General features: G+C 45.4%; 1 protein-coding gene and 1 pseudogene across 1 annotated transcript in view; both read left to right on the top strand.

Moving 5' to 3' along the window:
* WDR70 (WD repeat domain 70) overlaps positions 1-21,336 on the top strand; it is a 1,775,496-nt gene that overhangs the window by 778,730 nt on the left and 975,430 nt on the right. The gene's annotated exons all lie outside the window — the stretch shown is intronic.
* LOC144820544 (U4 spliceosomal RNA) lies at positions 1,704-1,785 on the top strand (annotated as a pseudogene).

A 21,336-nucleotide genomic window follows, 5' to 3' on the forward strand; every position in this document is an offset into this window, starting at 1 on the left:
GATTTAATTTGCGCCTATACAGGAAACAAACCTCACTGCACAAACGCTCTCCTCGCTCCGCTAGAGATGTAGGGGCACAGTGGTGGGTAGTACATATTCGGGGTACGCCAGAGGCACTTTGATATGGGTGGCACCGGGTATTCCCTTGCAGATAACACATACCTGGGCCGACTCTCAGGGTCGCTATGTAATCTTGGATGGTCTCTGGGAAGGCTTTGCATTGACATTGGTTTTCCTATACGCTCCAAACTCAGGGCAATCCTCGTTTCTGCAGACAATTACACCGTTATTGCTCGGCGATCTCACTGCACCAACATACTGGGGTGGGGATTACAATTGTGTGCACAACCTTGCCTAAGACCGCTCACGACCACAGCTTCCGCATGCGCATTCCATTAGTTCAGCACAACACATGAACGATTGGGCCAATAATGTGCAACTACACAAAGCGTGGCACAGCAAACACCCACCATGCGTGCCTACCCACACTACTCCACGATCCATGACCTCCACACGAGGATAGTTGTGATATACTGTTCGGATAATGCCCTGCCTAGGGTATCCCGTGCAGAGTACTTGACCAGCACGATTTCTGATCACAGCCCCTTGCAGTTGCAGCTTTTGTGGGGCACACATAAAGCTAGGATACCGACCTGACATCTCCCCATTGCTGCAATTAAAGATGGAGTGTTTCGCGCTTCCATAGACTCATACTTCCAGACAAACGCAGGGTCTGCCTCAAATGTGGGATTAGAGTGGGATGCATTTAAATCTGTTCTCTGTGGCAAGCCATTAAAACTGTTTACAGTTCCCGCATGACACTCGAGAAAGAACTTCAAAAATATGAGACTGAGGTGCAGTGATGTGAACGGCTCTCCCCTACAGACCCACATATCATACCCTCACTGTCTAAGGCTCGTCTAGTATATAAAGAGACATTAGACAGCCTTTGCGTGTTAGACTATAAACAATATCTGACCAGGCGACACACTGAAGAGGACAAAGTGGTCAAAATGCTGGCATGGTCATTAAAAACCGACAATTCATAATCCCCATCACGGCGATATACACCGCTGATGACCGCTTAGTAAACACTCAGGAAGTGATTAACGATTCCTTCTACAGTAATTATACTTTGCTATACCAAGCTCTTGACATTGATGACCCCTCACTCATTCTGCAATTTTTATCCCACGCCCATCTCCTGCAGGTTACACAAACTCAATATGCACTGCTCGAAGACCCTATCTCCGCAGATGAGATCTCGGAATCCATCAAATAGTTGACCACTGGCAGGGTTGCGGCGGTAGACGGATGGCCATCGGAATTCTACTCCACTTATGCCGAAACTGCTCATTCCCCGGCTAGCCATCATGTACGAGGAGTTATTGAAAAGGGGGACCTCCCGGCCTCCCTACACGAGGCGGTATCGATCATGCTACCCAAACAGGGCAGAGACCCACTCCAAATGGGCTCCTACCACCCCTTGTCCCTACTAAATTCAGATAATAACATTTTAGGAAGGATATTAGCCAATAGGCTGCTTGATATAGTGCAGATATTTATGCACGAGGACCAGAACGGATTTATTCCAGGTTGAAATACTGGTCTGAACCTGCGTCACCTCTTTAAATTGTTAGAATGGGCCCGGTCAGAAAACGAAACACCTTGGATAGCTGCTTTAGATATTGAAAATGCGTTTGAGCTTTGCGCAGTGGCAGTATTGTAGCCAATGAAGTTTAACCGAGGCGCGATTATTGCTTATTGAAAAAAAAAAAAAAAAAAAAGAAAATGCGTTTGAAACCTTGGGATGGCAATACTTACTAACAGTACTGTCTAGCTTTGGTATAGGCCCTAATTTTTCGAGCTGGGTAAAAATACTACACACAAAGTCAAAGGCCAGGGTAAAGACTGGCCGAATCATTTCCCCGTCGTTTGTTATAGAACTGGGGACACAACAGGATGTCCTTTATCACCCATTCTATTTGCGCTGGCTATGGAGCCCCTGGTATGCAAACAGCGACATAGGGCATTACACTGCGTCATACAAGTGTATAGTCAGTGGTACAAAGTTTCTCTTTACGCAGATGAGGCATTTATTTATCTGCGTGGCCAGATTGCAGCTTTGCAGAAATTAATGGGGTTGTTGGACGAACATACCCGTGTTTCGGGCCTATGGGTTCACTGGCCCATGTTGGCAATTTTCCCGATGCAGCCGCTCTCAGAGGGTCAGAGACATACTTTACCCTGTACACCGTTGAAATGGGCCTTTGACACCTTCAGGTATCTGGGCGTCTTCCCTCCCAGGTAGATGTCCTAGTTGGTAATTTGGGAAGGGTGATTGCTAGGGCCTGTGCAGCCCTCGCCATTTCCAAACTGCTCCTACTTCAACTCCTATACTTCTTCTCGACACTCCCTTTCAGACTACCACTCAGGCTTTTCAAAGACTTAGAATCGTTCCTTGTTTCCCTGATATCGGGGGCTTGAGACCTTGAGTGGCACTCCATAAGTTGTACCCCCCCCACCCCCCTGTCTGAAGGGGGCCTGGCAGCGCCGAACTACGAACCCTACTAAGCTGTCGCACAGCTACGGTGGCCTATGAAGTGGCTCGCGAACAGTGAACTGACTGAACTGCCCCCCTTGGTGGTGACACTACGACAGCCAGCCATGATATCATGGCTATCAAGCTATGCCATCGCGCTACAGAAAAAGCAAGGCAATTTACTAATTTACTAATGCTGTCAGCAAGACGCTGCTGGCTAAAATACATGCTGCCTAATGGCCAATCCATGCCATACGCCCCTAACATACCGCTTGAGGTGCTTCCCGGAACTTACATCTGTCACAATCGCCCGGAACTCGAAGCCTGGAGGACAGTGGGTCTGGACATTTGGGGAGACCTGTTTGCAGACTCGCAATTTCAGGACTTTGCGAGTTTGATGGATAATTATGGGATACCACCGGGGATATTCCTGCTCCATACCACACTGTTACAGCATTTCTTCCATTTATGGGGCAACACTCGCAACGAGCCAACCACGTATCAGCCTCTGCAAACTCTTCACACACAGACCGGGTAAGCGTGCAATCACTGCGATTTACAACTCTCTTAGACCTGACCCGACACCCCTGTTGGCCCCACTGTGTGAGGACTGTGGCACGACACTGACAGTTAACATCACTGATAAACAATGGATGCAATGCATACATCACCCTAAGGTTTTAATCAACGAATGCCAAGTTGAAGTACACACAGTTCAGTTATCTCCACCACACATCCTTAACACCGCACAGGCTGATATCTGCCACATATTCCTGGCCTCAGAAGCAATGTTCCTCCACATGGTCTGGACGTGCCCTTGCCTCAGGACATTCTGGGACTAGGTAGCTGGGACATTGACGGAGGCAGTGGTAACCCCGATAACACCCTGGAGTCCGCATTTTCTGCTTGGGATAACTAAGCGCAACACACCACGTAAGAATCCCATCAACTTTTGGACCTGGCACTGGGGCAGGCAAAGCATAGAATAGCCATGTCTTGAAAGTCGCACGTGAGCCTCAACATCCAATCATTGCTCCAGGATCTCCATAGAGCAGGAGACACATTTATCCAACGCACCGGTGAATGGCAAGAGTACTGCCATTGAAACTAAGCTGCACACAATAAATTCAGCTGTAACATAGAGCACATCCTCACCCTGCACTTTTAATATAAAACCTTAATCCCAAATATGAGGCAATTGAGTTCGGAAAACCCTGAACAGACTCCAGTTCAACCAATGTGTATAGAATGTTTAGTGCTTGTGGAATACATTGCTAATACTTGTTTAAGAATATTGTTTTAAGTTACTGTGTGGCACTCCACCACAGCTGCTCCTGTAACCGGTGCTTTAATACCAAGCATAGTATGTTGGACAAAGTTTACTTGTATAACTTGCTGAAAATCAATAAAGATCATTTAAAAAAAAAATATATATATATATTGGGTGGGGGGCATAAATAATGGGAGGATGAAGTTTGGGAAATAGTTCCTAAATTATAATGGGAGCAGCAGACAAAGTAGGAGAAAATAACAGACGCCATATTTCGATGTTAGATTGAGGTGGTGCTTAGTGATGTTGAGATGGTGCTACTGTGGTGGTGAGGTGATGCGTAGGTGTTGCTGAATGATACCGAGGTGGTACTGAGTGATGTTGAGGTGATGCAGAGTTATTCTGAGGTGAAGATGTGCTGGTGCTCAGCTGTTGCTTAGGTGGTGCTGAGTTTGTGCCGAGTTGATGCTGCGCTGATGTTGAGATGGTACTGCACTGATGCTGAAGTGGTGCTGTGTCAGTGCTGAATTGCTGCTGAGGTTGGGATGCGCTGGTGCTGATGTAATGTAATGTAATGTGTATACTTGTAAAGCGCACTGTTGCCAGCCGGCATCCTGGCGCTGTATACCGCTGGGGAACCCGTCCTGGCTTTCCCTGTGGGATGGTCCCTGCTGGGAATCCCCAAGGTGGAGCCAGTCATCCCCGGCGTTGAGGGGGCCGTTGTGGAGATTAGGCAAGCTAATGCCCAGAGAGTGGGGTTGCACTGGTGCTGAAGTGGGGCTGCATTGCTGTTGGTGCAGTGATGCGCAGGTGGTGCTGTTTTGATGGTGCTGTGCTGAAGTTAAGTTAGTACTGCATTGATACTGAGTTGGTTTTGAACTGGTCGTGGTTTACTGATGAGGAGGTGGCGTTCTGCTGATGCTGAGATGGTGCTGTGTTGGTGCTGAGATGATGCTGAGGTTGTGCCCAGATGGTGCTCTGCTGATGCTGAGGTGGTGCTCTGCTGATGCTGAGGTGGTGCTCTGCTGATGCTGAGGTGGTGCTCTGCTGATGCTGAGGTGGTGCTCTGCTGATGCTAAGGTGGGGCTCTGCTGATGCTGAAGTGGTGCTGAGTGATAGTTTGGTGGTGCTGAGGTGGTGGTGTGTTTGTACGAATGTTGTGCCTAGCGACACTGAGGTGGCAGTGAGGTGGCGCTGTGCTGGTTCTTAGGTGGGTGTAAGGCCGGAGGAACGTGGGGTTGGCAAAGATACAGCAACTCCATGTAAAGCCGTTACCCCAGAGGGGAGCTGTTTGTGTTTGTAGAGACACTGCGGATGCTTCGCATGGTTGACGGGGCTCAAAAGGGTATGAAATGCAGCCCTACCGGATGATGAAAGAGTGAAACATTGCCAGCAAACCGAGAGAGAGGATCAAGCCCCCATCATGGCCCTGGATGGCCGGGTCTGGTGGCTTAGTGGACTAATACATCCACTGTATGGTCCTGTATTCCACCTCTTGGTCACAGGCTCAAATCCCGGTGGCCCACTCAGCCTTCCATCCACCTGGGGTCGATAAAATGAATACCATTGAGTTGGGTAACAAGACACAACTGTTATTCCGTGCTAAGATACCCTTTTTGGGTGAACGTGTGCTTTACAAATACATGTTATGTTATGCTGGCATTAAACTCTTAAGAAGAGGCATGTATGTCCCCGCCGTGGGGGGGAAGTCATTCCAATCCTATGAATTTTAAGAAGCCGCAGTGCCTGTAATGACGGCCGAAGCACCCGTTCTAACCGTAGCAGGCAGGTGAACTCCAGCTGCTGACGCCCTGTGCCAAACTGAACCAAAAAAATAATGCACCAACAAACACATACATTAACACCAGACTTATGCACACATCTAAACAAAGATTACTATATTTATAATAACATTTAGGAAATAATATTGCATCAGTAAAAGCTGTAATAATGTGATTTTGGGGAAATCACTTAATCTCCCTGTTCCTACCAAAAAATGAATGTGTCCTTTTGTAATGTAACTGGTGCTTGTGAAGAGCGCTCGAATACCTTCGGGTCGAGTTCGAGCTAAATGAAACATACCAAAAAACAAATCTATAATGAGAACCCGAAAGGATTGTTCGAGTAAACTGTCCAACATTTAATTTGAAAAATATTTTGTGCACTCTATCCAAGTTGAGGAAAATATAGTGATGAAGGGCCTCACTCATCAGACACCAAGTGCTGACTGTAGGCAGCCTAGAGGTCAGAAGTCCTCGAGTTCTGAGAGTATTCATGCTTGCTGAAGAGACAGTTTAGGCTTTGAGTTCACAGCTCAGAGACTGGCAACGGCAGGAAAAGATGTGGTGTGACCTATACAAACTATCTACTAGTGAGAGAATGACCGGCCTGGTACTCAAATAGACTAAGGAGGCTGGACTCTGGGTGAGGGCGGGTTTGAAGGGTAAGGGGCTGAGTGGAGAGGGTATGTCTGTCAAGTGCCTCCAACCAGTAAGTCCTAATTCATTAGCCAACAGCGATGAGCACGCTGGTATTTGTTATTCAAAATCTCCATTTACAAAATATGCCCATTTAGGTCACATGTTGCTTAGTGCTGTTGAGTGAAAAATCAGGGCTAGCTAAAGGTCACCCTAATCACGTAGCGCCACTAGACAGTTAAGTGTGTTGAGTAAGGAAACAATAGTACACACTAAACTAAACTAAAGACTAGCAAGTAAAGGAATGCTGATTCAGCCCAGTTAGTGCACAGGAAGGATAAGGTGATAAGTCTCAGGTAATGCAGCGATCATTTGTAAAAAAAACACATTGTAATATCAGGAGCCTGGCACGGAGTCCTGCGTGTTATCTGCCACTTTTTATGTGCTATGCATGCACGGTTCCGTGCTCTCTTGTTAGGGGATATACCCTCAACCCAGGCTCTAATTCCAGGGCACAAGTCCTAAATAAAGAAGTGGGGGGATGCTCACAGACAGGAAGTGACGGAACGACCGGAAGTGACGTCACGAAAGGCAAAAGCCTAGAAGTGGGGGGACGCTCAAATACGTGAAGTGACGGCACGACCGGAAGTGACGTCACGAAAAGGAAAAAAAACTTAAAATAGGTATGTGTTTAATAGTTGGTGTAGCGCTTTTGCGCAGGGGGGGACGGCGTCCATCCATTGGTTGTAGATCTCGGCGTCTATTGGGTACCCTGGCAACGGCGAACCTGGTAGGTGAAAGGGCGTGGTGACCGGCGTGGTGTCCTGCGGCAGTCCGAGAAACTTCCGATTTCAGCCATCCACCCGCGCACTCTTATTTTGTAAGGGTGGACGCGGTTTTGATTGAAAATGGTGGACGGCGTTTTGATTGAGAAGGGTGGACGGCGTCCACCCTGGAAAAACCTCGAAAATAAGTGGGGGGATGCAGTCCACCCGCGTGGTACCCCGACTCGTGCCCTGTCTAATTCTGATCTTCTCGAGTTTCACCACCTTGCCTAGCCTGTGCACAGACAGACATGCTGTGTACTGTAGACAAAGAGGACGGACAAGCGTCTGACTCTTAATACAGACAGTGCCATCTTGGAATGTGTTTACCTTTCGCTTTCCCCTTCGGAGCAACAGTGAAAGAAATATCACGCTGCCAAGAAAGTACCTCCTGAATAAGGCGTGTTTATTTATATGACTATCTTTAGCACATCAGTAAAATACATTAAGTAAAAAAGTTAATTACACCTGATGAAGTTAAACCAGTTGAATGCAAGGTGTTTGAAAGTATATACAGCAACATGATCAAATTACAGTCCTTTAGTGGCCTTGAAAAAGTCTTACCACTGGTTCAATTCCTACAACTTCTTGTAATTTTAACAGCGCACAAGGCGCTATCATGGTCGGTTCCTTTTTTATTTCCAGAGCTGGTGGGAATTTCATGCTGTACATCCTTGTCCTAATAACATATAAACTAAAGTGCTGACTTGCCTTTGACAATGTTTCCGGAGTTGTGTCATGCAGCTTCACAAAACAGATTTAACATACAGGCATCGAAAAATAAACAAAATGTTACTAGACCTGCAGGTCTAGTGATTTAAATAATCTACTCAACCTATTTGTAATTCTCTTGACCCATAAACTGGTTTCAAATGATGTGATCGTGGGCAAATATTTAAATTCATTGAGCCGCCATTTTCTTCATTATCACATATGAGAGCACTCAAATGTGTGAGTTCAGCATGTCTGCTGTACAAAAACTCTTTTTGTTTTTCTCCATTTTAAAACAAATCTAGCCACATAGAGGAAACACATGACCCCTGATTTGCCTCTTAGTTCGTTAGCAGCATTGTTATCTATCACTTTTAATAAATTCAAAACTAAAGCATGAAGTGGTAGCACACTTTCTTATGTATTCAGCAGATTTTACATTGAAATGGCCACAAAGTTTCCCATTGACATGCGGCTTTACTGAGAAAACTATATAGTGTACAAACAAGAATGTTTGGAAATAGAGTTTCTGCAAATATGTGTCATTTGCACATCACCAAGTAAAGTGTTCTGGTTTGTTCTACTACTAATTTATTCTTTGTTTGCATCACACTTCTTAATTACAAAAAACTGTGCTTTTATAATTCCTGATCTATTTTTAAATAATGGCTATATTAATCAACAGTCTATTTATTTAAATGTTATGTGCAGAGGAAAATAACTGACATCTTCAGACAGCTCACTTGACAAAACCTCTAACTCTAGTAAGATAGAGAAAAATAAACCTCATTTTCCATGCAGCAATAAGTTAAATGACAAACTGAGATTTGACCTCTTTCCTTGAACAGACAGCAAATGTGTCAAGATAAAAACAAGATAATAGCATCTTTATTGTTCATTCACTTTCTGAATGTACAGAAACACCTGTTCCTTTCCAGACTAAGTTTACTCACCAGATGTGACTAGTAGGCGCTAAAAATAGCTTAACCTGATAAAATTTTACTCGCAATTGCGAGTGGGTGAGTAGAGTTTTCAAGACCTGACATAATTCACTTTCCTCTGCAGCAATCTGAATTTGAACAGGGAATGGGTTTTGTGTCTGCTGCTTTCCTTTGTGGCTTTGGATTACTGCCTTTCTACTATTTGCATAAGAATTTCTGCAAAAGACTCAGTACATACTCCAAACAAGTCTTAAACAATCCCCAGATGGGGTATGGCAAATAAAGCGGCGGCGCACCTTTCTTTTTTGAATGTGGTGCTCAAAGTAACCAAAACACAAACTCAGCTCTCAAAGTAAATAAAATGAGAGAGAGCTGTGGCCGTAAACACAGATCGAGCATGGCAAATGAAGTTACCGCAAACCTTTCATCAAGCTGACGCACCAAGTAAACAAAACATGAACATTTAACACGAACTGAGACAAGCCCCAAAAAAAGGGTTCTCAAAGTATCCTAAAAAAACTGAAGAGTAAGAGCACATGTAACAGGGGCAGTCCTCATGGAGGGATAAAGAAGACCAAAAGGAGGGACTTCTAAGCTTATTCACCAGACTAAAGCTGGCATTTACAAACAACAGTAAGAGGAAACAATGAAAAAGATGGCAGTGCTTGAAGCCCATATTGTAGATACAGCATGTCTCGAAGAGACAGCATGCATGTGCTGCCTAGGAGAGACCTAAAAAGGTGCTTGCTTTCCACACAGCTGTAATCATTTTATCTATCCAGCTGCCTGTGATTGAACGTTTGAGGTCACACATGATATTGTAATGCTATTAAAGTGTCTTGGATAGCTAGATTATTTATGGTGCTTTTCTTTGGCAGCAGCACATGTGGAAGGAAGGCAAGAGGACACAATTTACACCTCCCTGGCCCTTCAGGTGGCAGTGTCTAGGACTTGCATACTCCGCTCTACTCCCCAAACTTTCTTCTGGCTGGCCTACCCAATGGCTGGGGGAACTGCGGGTCTGGACTGACCGTCCGCTTCTCGAGGTGGGTGACCACTTCACGGAGGACCAACTCCTTCCCTTCGACCAACTGACTGAGGAGAGCGGCCTCCCCCTGGGGCAATGTCTTCTCCACAGACAACTCATTCTCACTTGTCATATCCTCTGGGATCTCTCTGGGGTGGGGGGAGATCCCACGACATACCCGGTACTTCAGACCACTTGACCATGGGACCTGGCGGCCACCTTAACACCTGGTTGTACAAAGCCATACAAGAGCGTACGGTCACCCCTCCCACCATACTCCAACATAAATAGGAGGATGAGTTTGGGGGGGGGTACTTCACGACAAAGAAGGGAAACAAGCACTCAAATTCTAAAGGAAGGTCTCTTGCAACTCATGGATCGAGAACATTCAGTTCTTCATATTAAACAGGGCCTACCTAACCCCTGCCCAGCTGCAATATCACTTCACAGACTCGCAATTTGCATGTCCCCACTGCCACGCCTCAGATGCAACACAGATGCACATGCTGTGGTTGTGCCCTGCTCTCCAAAACTACTGCCAAGTCAATAATGTCACGCTGCAAGAGGTCACGTAAATCCGAGATATATATATACTTTGTAAACATGCCCTCTAGGCATATTCAGACACTAGAAACAGCATAAAGTGTGGACACACTTTGCAACCCTAGCCCAGTCACACGCCAAAGGCACAATCACACTCTATTGGCGCCCACCTGCGCCCCCACCCCTCCAAGAAGCATGAAGAGGGGCGATATGCAAGTTGACACGAAGAGGTACTTTGGATACGCCCGTGGCCCAAATCTCCTCATTGGGCTACCCTATTCATGCTCTTCCGCCAAGTGAAATGGCAACTATGACCTGCCTGTAGGAGAGTAAGGTCTGCTTGCTATGGTTACCCCCACCTTTTCCTGTGATTTTCTGTTTTTTTTACTTTAGTGTGGCTGTGGGACTGCTAATCAGACCCACAGTCCAGCTGTTCTCTCTCTAAATTGATACCATGTACTTTAGGTACATACCTGATTGGGTATTGGGTCACCTTTGTGAGCCCCTGTATAGTGTACCATAGGTACCCAGGGCATAGGTGCATCCAAGGCCTACCAGGGGCTGCAGCATGTATTATGCCACCCCTGGCTGGGCATCCAAACTGACACCACAGGCTGATCACTCAGCTTGGGTAAGGTGGTGTAATCACCCCTTACTTAGATATAGAATACCTATATCTACCCATATATATAGACACATATGCACCTATAAGTCCCTCCTATGGTAGGCCTCGACAATCCTGGAGGCAGAGTGCTTGGTTTTATGTGAGAGGGTGCCCTAGCATGAGCTGAGCCCCCCTGCAGCTTTCGGAACCCTCTCCTTATAGCTGTTCTATGATATAGCCATACCATATACTCTTAAGTGCATTATAATCCTCGTGGTTAATGCTAACTTTGGTTTGGCTTTATCAAAACATGTGTAAGGTGTCAAACACTTTGGAATACTACCACCCCAGTATGTTACTGCTTTACCCGGTTAAAGTTAAACTGAGCCCCAGCATCACAAAATGGATGCTGCTGCCACAGACACAAGGCTGACCTCCTGCTGCTGGACGAAACTCCGCAGGGAAGGCCTGGACAATCGGTTTCCTGTCCAGGGAAGTGCCAGCACCTCCTCTGACAGGCAGATGTGTATTGGGACAGGGAGGGCTGCATCAGCAGATGCTTTTTGAGACACTGCCTGGAGCACACAAGGTGCTCCATGCATAGCCCGGTTCAAACCAGTTGCTGGGACACTCCAGCCCCGCTCTGGCGCGAAACTGTACAAAGGGAAAGGGGTGTAACCACCCCCTTCCCAGGTCCACCCATAGGAGGGACCTAGGCAGGTAATCCAACCCCTTAGCTTAGTATAAGTATAGGAGCTGTGTCCCCAGGACTTTAGATTATCCTGGAATGAAACTCTGATACAGAACTCTTGGACCTTCGACGTTCTATTTCGACTAGAAGACTGAAGACATCTCCCTTGTGGTCAAGGAGTGACTACCCTGTGCAAACAGGCCCCATCAGTAACTTGCCGGTCTGCTTTGTCGACGCTCCCGCCGGAATCTGAAGACTCAGTGACAAAGGAACTGGACTTCCAGACTTCTCTGACTCCGACCCACATCCACAGCAAAGCTGAGACCCGTGGCGAACACGAGAGACATGGGACCGGACACCCTGGACTTCCTGCATTTTGCTAACAGTCGACTACCGAGGTACCCTCGCAGTTGTGCATTGGGGTACGAGAAGCCCCAGACCCGAGCGCCATTTTCACCGAAGCTCAGCCCTCCACACTCCATGAGTGCCGCGTGGGGCCCGCTCTTGCATTTCAGCTCAACGCGTCTTCTCGGTTGCTAGCCCGTTGGCTAGTGAGCCCCCTGAAGACAAACCTTTGAAACCAAACTGCTTTCCTGGTTGCTCCAGGCTTGCTCCAGCTTCCCTGCAAAGGAGAAGCTCCTCAGACCTTGCTGGTCTGACCCGAAGCCCATCTTCACTTCCTGCGTGGATTGTGTTTTCCAAGGATTGTTTGGTCCAGTCCTGATACCGACACCGCAGTCAACTAGTTCCTTCGTGGGACAGCTTGAATACAGCTCCTAGTCATCGTCGACACCTCCTGGTCCTCGTGGCTGCAGAGACAAGCTTCACCTCTTCACCTGAGATCATTGCAACATCGCCTGGTTCCTTCCTGGTTCTTTCCTGGTCACTGACTAGTGACCCAGACTCTGTCCCCTCTGTTTTCAGGTTCTTCACATCCTCGATCCACCCTTGGATCCACCCGGACACTCTTCCTCTGGTTGCCTGCAGCACTTCTTTGCAGATCTCCATTGAAAGCATCGACGAAACCCGACACCAAAAGGCACCTATGCACCCGGCTCCCCTGGGTGAGGTAACACGAGTACTCCGATGCTCCCGTGGGTCTTGACTCTCAAAGTGTCTTAGTGTAAAGGGGTTTTGTCGTAGTCCATCCGGAAGTGTCCTTAAACTGTAACTTTGTAACTTCTTCGTTCTCCATTACAAGTCAATGGTAACTCGTGACTGTGTTTAGACACTGCACGCGTCTCCCGTGGGCCTCCTACTTCCTAACCTGTGGTTGTTTAGTGTAGCCCCAGCGATTACCTAGGCCCTGGGCCTACTCACTGTTTCTGTCGTGGTTCCTATACCACTTCTTTAGTATATGGTTTGTGAGGTCCCTAGGGCATAACTGTATTTTTGCAACTTATCGTATGCTAATTGAGTAACTGTGATGTACTTTTACCTCTGACCTCATAAAGAGTGCAGAGGGGTTGTGTTAGAAATAAATACATATATATTTGATATATACCTTGTGTGGTGTCCTTTCATTTGGTATTCAAGGGAATATAATTGGTAAAACAGCTTGCTTCACATGCTCTCTGAAGTCTTAGCCAAAACCTGCTGGTCCATGCTACCACTAGGATAGCTTGTCTATAAGGTTGACTTTACAACCACAATCAATAAGGGTCGATTAGACTGGTGCAAGGTGCCCACTAGAGTAGTGGCAGGGCCGGCTCTAGGCATGTGCAAGCTGTGCACCAGCACAGGGCCACCAAATCCCAGGGGCCACCACGCCAATATATATCCTTAATATATTAATCTTCTGAGGACGGATACAGATTTGCGTGGTGGCCCCTGGCAGGGATTTGGCGGCCTCCGGCTCTGTTCCACTTCTAAACACCCTGACCCCCTCCCCTCTTTACTGGCCTGCGCGCTCCGCCCCGCCCGGACCCCCTCTTCCGGGCCCCCTACCTACGCTCCTTGCCCTGGGCCACCATGAGCCTAGAGCCGGCCCTGATAGTGGACATCATATGCTAGACTAACTTCTCACACTGCCCTCATGAAGATACCAGTCTCCCTGCACGCTAGTGTATGCCCCCCACCCTGAGACAGAAATTTCCCAACATAGCACCTACCATCCCTCACCTCTAAACACTCTTATAGGCACCTTTCCCACCGCAGTGCCAATCCATGCTTTCTGTGCACCTGGAACCATTGATCATGTAGCCAACACCACATCCTGACATAATATCAGGTCGCTTCCCGCACACTCTCCAACAGTTCACTCCTCGTTTCAAATCAACGACAGACCATGGGGTGCAAGCGCCCAATCACAGGGTAGCACCTCACGTTTGAGAGCACCCCAACTCACAACCTTGTATGTTATTCGCATACATCTGTATGTTGACATTTCTTTGTTATTCTGCACTGCTTTACAATGATCTGTACCATGTACTATATTGTTATTTTTGAAACCCAATCAAAAGAATTTTCAAAAAAGGTGATAGGAAGGTTTGTTCTTAACCTACAAGAATGTTTGTCTGGCTAGAAAGTCCAACTGTCACCTGACCTTTTAACCTAGACCAATATTATTGTACAGTTCTTTGCTTCCATACACATACATTTCCATTCCAATGCTATTTTCTTGGAATGCTTCACATTACCTCTCAACATTTCTGTAAAGCCATACCTTTTGGCATTGCAAATGGTTGTTTCTCTTTTGTTTGAACATTGTAGTAAATACAATCTTCACTGTTCCTCTCTGGCTAGACAATACTACAATACTAATGACATCATAGAATGCCAGGATGTCCCTCTAGCTGATTGTACCTCTCTATTCCCTGTTGTGGCAGTTGGTCACCTGAGGCTGAGCTAACAACAGCGAGTTCCTGGTGGGGTTTCCTATCTACTTACATTATAAAGTAACCTATCTGTCTAACCTGGAAGGAACCTGAATAAAGGATCTTAACTACTAAGTGGACTCTGCACCATTCATTTACCACAGTTTGGCGACGATTTTAACTGGATGAACTGCGCGTGAACTAAGGAGAAAAGTCAACAAAAGAAACTAAAGAAAGGAACTAAGGACTTTATGAAAATCACATCTACACAAAAGGTAACGCCCAGCTGACCCCACCAGTGTCCTGTACCACCTGGACAGCCTGCACCCTGGGCGCATGTCATTACCTTAAATCTTGTTTGAGTCTAGTCTAGTCTTCAGCCTACAACCTGAGCCTTTGTTCTGTTATGCCTGCTGTCTCCTTGCTTATGTCAGCTGGAAGTCTTCCAGCACTACTCCTCCTTGAAGCCTGTGGTATGCTTTATTGCGTCTAGCCTTCGCCTTCGTACACTGAGGGAAGAGCCAAGCGTAGACAGGAACTGGCAATATATGTATGACGCTCAATTGGCTGCATCAGAGACTAGTACTGAAGTTACATCTAAATAATTTTAAACATTGAAAGCTTTCGCCAGCGCGTAGATACAGCGCCGCTTCAACTCGAGCCTATGTATCTCTCATTGTCCGGACATCTGCACCTTTGAGGAATGTGCCTGATATCGTGTGCAGCGCGTCAACAGATACACAAGACTGGGGGCAGATTCTGCTCGTTGAGCGCTGAATGTGGGTAAACCTGGACGACTTCAGCGTCGGTCTCCCAAAATTTGCCTTAACTTGCTCCTTCACTCACCGTCCTGAATCCTGATGTCCGTTGGGTGACGGTTGAACTGCTGCGATCTTCTCTTCTTTCTGTCGAGTGTCCATATGATGACGTGCTTAGTATGCTTCGGAGAGTTAGCGAAGCAAGGTTCTCCGCTCCTATGACGCTTGTGACGTCTTTCAATAGAGACACGTTAAGCCTGATCATCACGTCACATGCGCCGCTACAGTCGACGTGACGGCCATTTTGCCTTCAAAATGATTACTATGACAACAACTTGTAGACTTCACGGTTACCGTACAGCACTGTTGCGCTCAAGAGTCATGTTTATCCAATTCTATTGTTAGCAGCAACCGAAAAGAATAAAGACCTGAAGACGACTATGTACGCGGGTATCTTTCTTAGAATTGGACTTGCATTTCAACGCTTCGTGCTGAAATTAAAATCGAAGTGTGTGTGGAGTTCTACATATCTTGCGTTGTCATCAGTCATGTCATCCAATAGACGGCAATTTACTTTGTTGGTGTGGCAATTCTCAGCGTTGAATATGGACACGAATTCTGCCAACACACCAACTCACAAGCCTTCTTCTGGGACACAGCAAGTTGACTTTTTGTATGTTCTGTTTAATTTTTGGTCTGAGTGTTGGGATCCCGGGTGAGAAGTCGCTCACCAGAGATAATATTATTACTTATTCATGTATTAGTGATACAGTTATTTCATGAATGCATTTAAGTTAACACTGTTTTTTTTTTCAGGAATGTAGTGTGCTTATATGAAAAATATGAGTTAATGTCTTTAGGTAGTGAATACTATGAAATGTCCGTATTCTACGTTAGGAATGTAGTTTGGTGTTTTTGAGTAGTCAATACTCATCCATGTTATCTGTAATAATACCCTGAGGTATTTTTCATGCGAGTAGTCCATGCTCAAATTATAGTACATGTTCATCCGTGAACTCAGGGTTAGTATCCTGAATTGTACCTCACATAAGGGTGGTGTTTTGATGTGGGTAGTCCATACCATGTACATGCTGTAACCTCTCATAAGGACGTTGGTGTCTGTGGTAGTCCATGCCATGGTAGGTTGTTCGGGGATGTTAATGAGTAGTCAACACCCATAGTATGTTCCATAGATATTTATGGCTAGTCCATTCCCTTTTTCCCAGAGATATTTAGTCTGCTCTGCGGTGTACCCTTTTTTAGGGGAGGTTTTGTGGTCTTTTTGGGTAGTCAACGCCCATAGTATGATTTATGAGTATTATAAGCTACTCCATACTTTTGTTCCCAGAGATGTTCAGTCTGCTCTGCGGTGTACCCTTTTTAGGGGAAACTTTGTTTTTTTTGGGTAGTCAATGCCCATGCTGTCTGGCAGATTACCCTTCCCAGGAGAGGTTCAAAGTCTCCTGTTATTGAAGAAGATTGTGTGTACACTAAGTTTTACCTGAGTCTACCTTCTTGTGGCTACTGGCCAGGGCTTCATTTAGGAAAGATTCGAGTTAAATTCTTATCATACTTCAAGTGTTGACATTTCTTCATAAAGGGTTGTCTTGAAGGTAGTTTTAGTTTGTTTCACTCTTTTGTTAAGGAGAGGGGATGTGGTATATTATGTCAAAATTCTGATGTCATAATGCTGAATCTTTGTTCTTTTCTCAAATAATAATACCTCATGTTAAAGTCATCTTTTATTGTATACTACTACTTTTAGTTATTCTAAAATGTGTACTTCCATGATGTTTGAGACATATGAGGTATTATTGCTGACTATTCCTTTGTTTTGATATTACTCCATAAAGAGAGAGGATGTGTAGTAAATACAATCTTCACTGTTCCTCTCTGGCTAGACAATACTACAATACTAATGACATCATAGAATGCCAGGATGTCCCTCTAGCTGATTGTACCTCTCTATTCCCTGTTGTGGCAGTTGGTCACCTGAGGCTGAGCTAACAACAGCGAGTTCCTGGTGGGGTTTCCTATCTACTTACATTATAAAGTAACCTATCTGTCTAACCTGGAAGGAACCTGAATAAAGGATCTTAACTACTAAGTGGACTCTGCACCATTCATTTACCACAAACATCCCACTAATGAGTGCAGTTTGTATGGAAATGTAGACTGTATGCCCATGGATTTTTGGATGTATTTTACATCTAAATATAGAATATAACTCTCTTTGGATTTCCCGCACACAATTGATCAACCGGCACCCAGTCTGTTTGCCATTTCACTGGCTTCACGTTTTACTGAAGGCCTTTGTGAGACAAAAAAATCTTGATATCAGAAAAGCAGAATAATATTCTTTCTTAAGTCTCTGCCAAAGCACATCATTTATTTCTCAAACTCTCCCTATATAACCCTATCTTGATAAGGGTAATAGGGAATTCCAAACTGCTACGTTTATTTCAGAGTACAAAGAATGTTTTATGGAGGGTTCTAACGATCGTTATACATTTCTCATGTTCACTACTATACTATTTTTTAAATTCAGATTATCTTGCCTGAATATGCAGTTTGTTTTCTTCCACGTTCTACTCCTGCATCGTTAGGCCTGTGTCTGCGTTATATCCAAACTTTTGTAGAGACGAAGCCGCTGCCAATTTAAAGTATATAACGTTACTGGGTATTTGTATATGTTTGACCCATTCAGCCTTAGGGTGATCTTCCACGAAATATTTTGCCTTCACTCTCATATTTTCTGATGCTGATTTTGCTGCCCTTAGGACTCTGTGTATTTTGCCATTGCCGACCAGTGCTGAAGTACTTGTACATAACGTCCCTAAAAGGTGGTACATTTGGCTTACAACTGATTGGCATATTTACTTTACTAATGAATACCTAGTAACGTAATATACCATATACCCAGGGCTAGTAAATTAAAGGCTACTAGTAGGTCTACAGCACATATTGTTCCATCCACTCGTGGGAGAGGTGTGGCGCCGCGGCCAGGGCGACTGACGCTGGAATCTGGGGACCACAGTTCGATCCCCGGCTCCGGCGGCAGGTTAGCCCAGCACCATGTGACTCTGGGCAATAGCTCGCTTAATCTTCCCGACGGCCCCCAGCACCTAGAGACCCTTACGGGTGATTGTGCGCTTTACAAATGTGGACTTTACTTTACTTTACTTAAGTAACCCTTTAAAAAATGCCCCAGGTCTGCCGTTGAAACCTGTATGCAGTTTTAAACTGCCAATTAGACTTGGCAAAAATAACCCTTTTGCCAAGCCTGAAAAGATTGGACATGTACTTTTAAGTTTTTGTGTCATGGTAGTGAGAAACTTGTTTTACACTACTGCGAGGCATAACGTTCTCATAAGATCACAATGGGTTGACTTATTACATTTAATAAGTGATAACTTTTGATTGGGAGCCAGTAGCAAATTTATGTGGAGAAGTGTGGCTCAATGGTTAGAGCGGCAGACCCTGATGCAGAGGTCTAGCCCGGGACCAGGGTTCAATTCCCCGCCTCGGCGGGTCTTGGGCTCAAAATTCCACAGACCTGATAATTCTCGCCTCGGTGCCTATACCAATCATGGAGTCCCACTCTGCAACTCTGGCCAATAGCTTGCTTAATCTCCACAACGGCCCCCACAACGCTAAGGATGCCTGGCCTCCACCTTGGGGGTCCCCAGGAGTGGACACCTCACAGGGAAAGCCAGGATGGGTTCCACAGCGGTATTCGTACAAACGCCTTGAGACCCTTGCGGGTGAGTAGTGCGCTATACAAGTATCAATTTATGTTGGGTGTCTGCCAAATTGTAATTTAAAATCCTCTCTAATGGTAAAGTCCGATTTTACGTTACAATTTTGGAAATGCAGCTTTTTGATGGTTGGCATTTTCCTTCCCTATTTGGAGCCTGCAGCCTGTTCCTGGGTCACATTACTGGGTGTAGCTGGCAGTTGGTCTTTGTATATTTCGCCCAGACAGCCACACAATAGATGGATTAGGTGTTCTTGGATGGTTTTATCATTGGCTGGGTGGGGGTGGAGCAGAGCTGAGCACAGCCCCATTTGCAGATCAGTAGGCTGTGCCCTGCCTTCACACAAGGAACTTTGCACCAGTCCGTTGTGCTTTCAGCCAAGCTGGAGCCGGGGCAGGGAGGCAGGAAATTCCAGGAATCTCACAGAAAATCTTCTTACTTAAAATAAGGCACCAGGTATAAAAATAGGACCCTCAGGCCCGCTATTCAGTTCACTTTCTGGACCTGCTGAAGGACTCTGAGGTCTCCCTGCTGCTGTGGCCTGCGGTGTATTTCAGAAGACTGCTTTGCTGCACCTTTTGGAGCTTAAAAGTGCTCTGGGAACCAAGAGGAGACTGGGACCTACCTGCTCATCAATCCGCCCAAGGTACAGCGCCTTTCAGCTTGACTTTGCGTCAGCTCCTGCTACATTCTCCTCTGCAGTAGCAAATCCTGTTTGACAGCTTTTCGCAGAAGGGGTAACCTGGCTTGTGGAGCCCATGTCTGCTGCAGCTTACAGCTTCGTCCCGCTAGAGATTTTCAACTTCCAAAAACAAGACTAAGTCCAAAAGTAGAAATCTTTAGCGTGACTTCATCCAGCTGCTTCACAACAACGTCTTCTCCTCCGACACCGCCTGCAACCTTGCCCTGCTGAACGTTACTTTTTCAAACATTTTTTCATGAAGTTTCTTTTAAGTCCGAATGTAAGCGCAGGCCTGGCCCAATCCACTCCTCGTATCTGACCTACGCTGCATCGTAATCAATCTTAAAGTTTGACTTCCATGGTTGGTGCTTTGAACTTTTAGGCACTAGTTTTTACCTTAAACTTTGAAACTTCATAACTCTGGTTCTACTGATTAGATTTTTTTTATGTTTTTGTGTCTAATAATTTATTAAAATGTACTCTACATTTCTAAATTAGTGTGGGATTTTTCTTGTATTTTCACGTTATTGCTGTTTATTTACTGCATAAATATTTTACACATTGCCTTTAAGTTAAGCCTGACTGCTTTTATGCCAAGGTACCATAGGGTTAAGCACAGGTTAATTTAGTGACTTTAGTGGTCCACCCTGACCGGGATTGTGGCTGTTGCTTTAGCACGGTTTCTCCCTTCCCTCAACACATCAGAGCATCCTCCTCACTTCTTGAGTTCTGCAAGAAGCTGAAGACCTGGCTCTTCATATAAGCACCTTGGGGCCAAACACCTGCCCAAGGGCCGGGATCACCCTCTCGGGTGATTAGTGCACTGTACAAATCTATATAACATAAGACAAAACCCCACTCAATCAACAACCCAATTTCTCACAGTAAATCACTACTTTTGCCAGTTACTTGGCCTCTTGGTGCAGACATTAACCTGCTGTTACGATTACTATGAGACCTCCACTGGTGGATTTTGTTTCTAATGCACATTGGTGTGGGTAGGTAGTTTGCAATAAAGAGAGCATTTAAAATTAGATTAAATACTAAGCTACTGTTCGATGAAATATTTACTACTTTAGGGAGAGAGGGTTCTTCGCCTTTCAGTAGCTGACTGCCTACAGGAGTTTGTGCTTCACATCTTTAACTTGGCTGTACATAACCTTACTGAAAAGACCCCCCTTCTGAAACAGTAGTTATTTCAAGTAACATTCCTGTGGGAAATCCACCTTTTCAGCATGGTCACCCCATATTTTTCTCTTTTTGTTGGACCTTATATGTTTGCGCTTTAACAGTGCTAAATAGTAGTAGAGTGTCTGTGCTTCCCTTTTAAACATGGTTTAATCAGCATATTCCTAATTGGTATATTTAACTTACATAGAAGTCCCTAGTATATGGTGCAAAATGTACTCTGGGCCTGTAAATTAAATATCACTAGTGAGATGCAGGACCTACTGTGCTTTCTACTCCAATAACGGTGTAAAAAATGGCTTCAGGCCTGCCATAATAGCCCGGCTGCAACAGTGTAGAAATTGCAATTCATCCTATCAAAATAAACCCTTTGATAAACTATTAATAAGTTACCCCTGCACAAGCTTTCCCGCCCTCTAGTCATGGTGCATGGTATTTAAAAGTAGGACATGTAGAAATGTAATTTTAACATGTCATTACAGTGACTAGCCCCGAAAGCTATTTTTCACTGTGGCAGGCCTAGTTGTCCTATGTAGAAAACCAAAGTACAGATTAAACATTTTG

The sequence above is a fragment of the Lissotriton helveticus genome, chromosome 2_1 (assembly GCF_964261635.1).
Source record: "Lissotriton helveticus chromosome 2_1, aLisHel1.1, whole genome shotgun sequence".
Classification (NCBI taxonomy): Eukaryota; Metazoa; Chordata; class Amphibia; order Caudata; family Salamandridae; genus Lissotriton; species Lissotriton helveticus.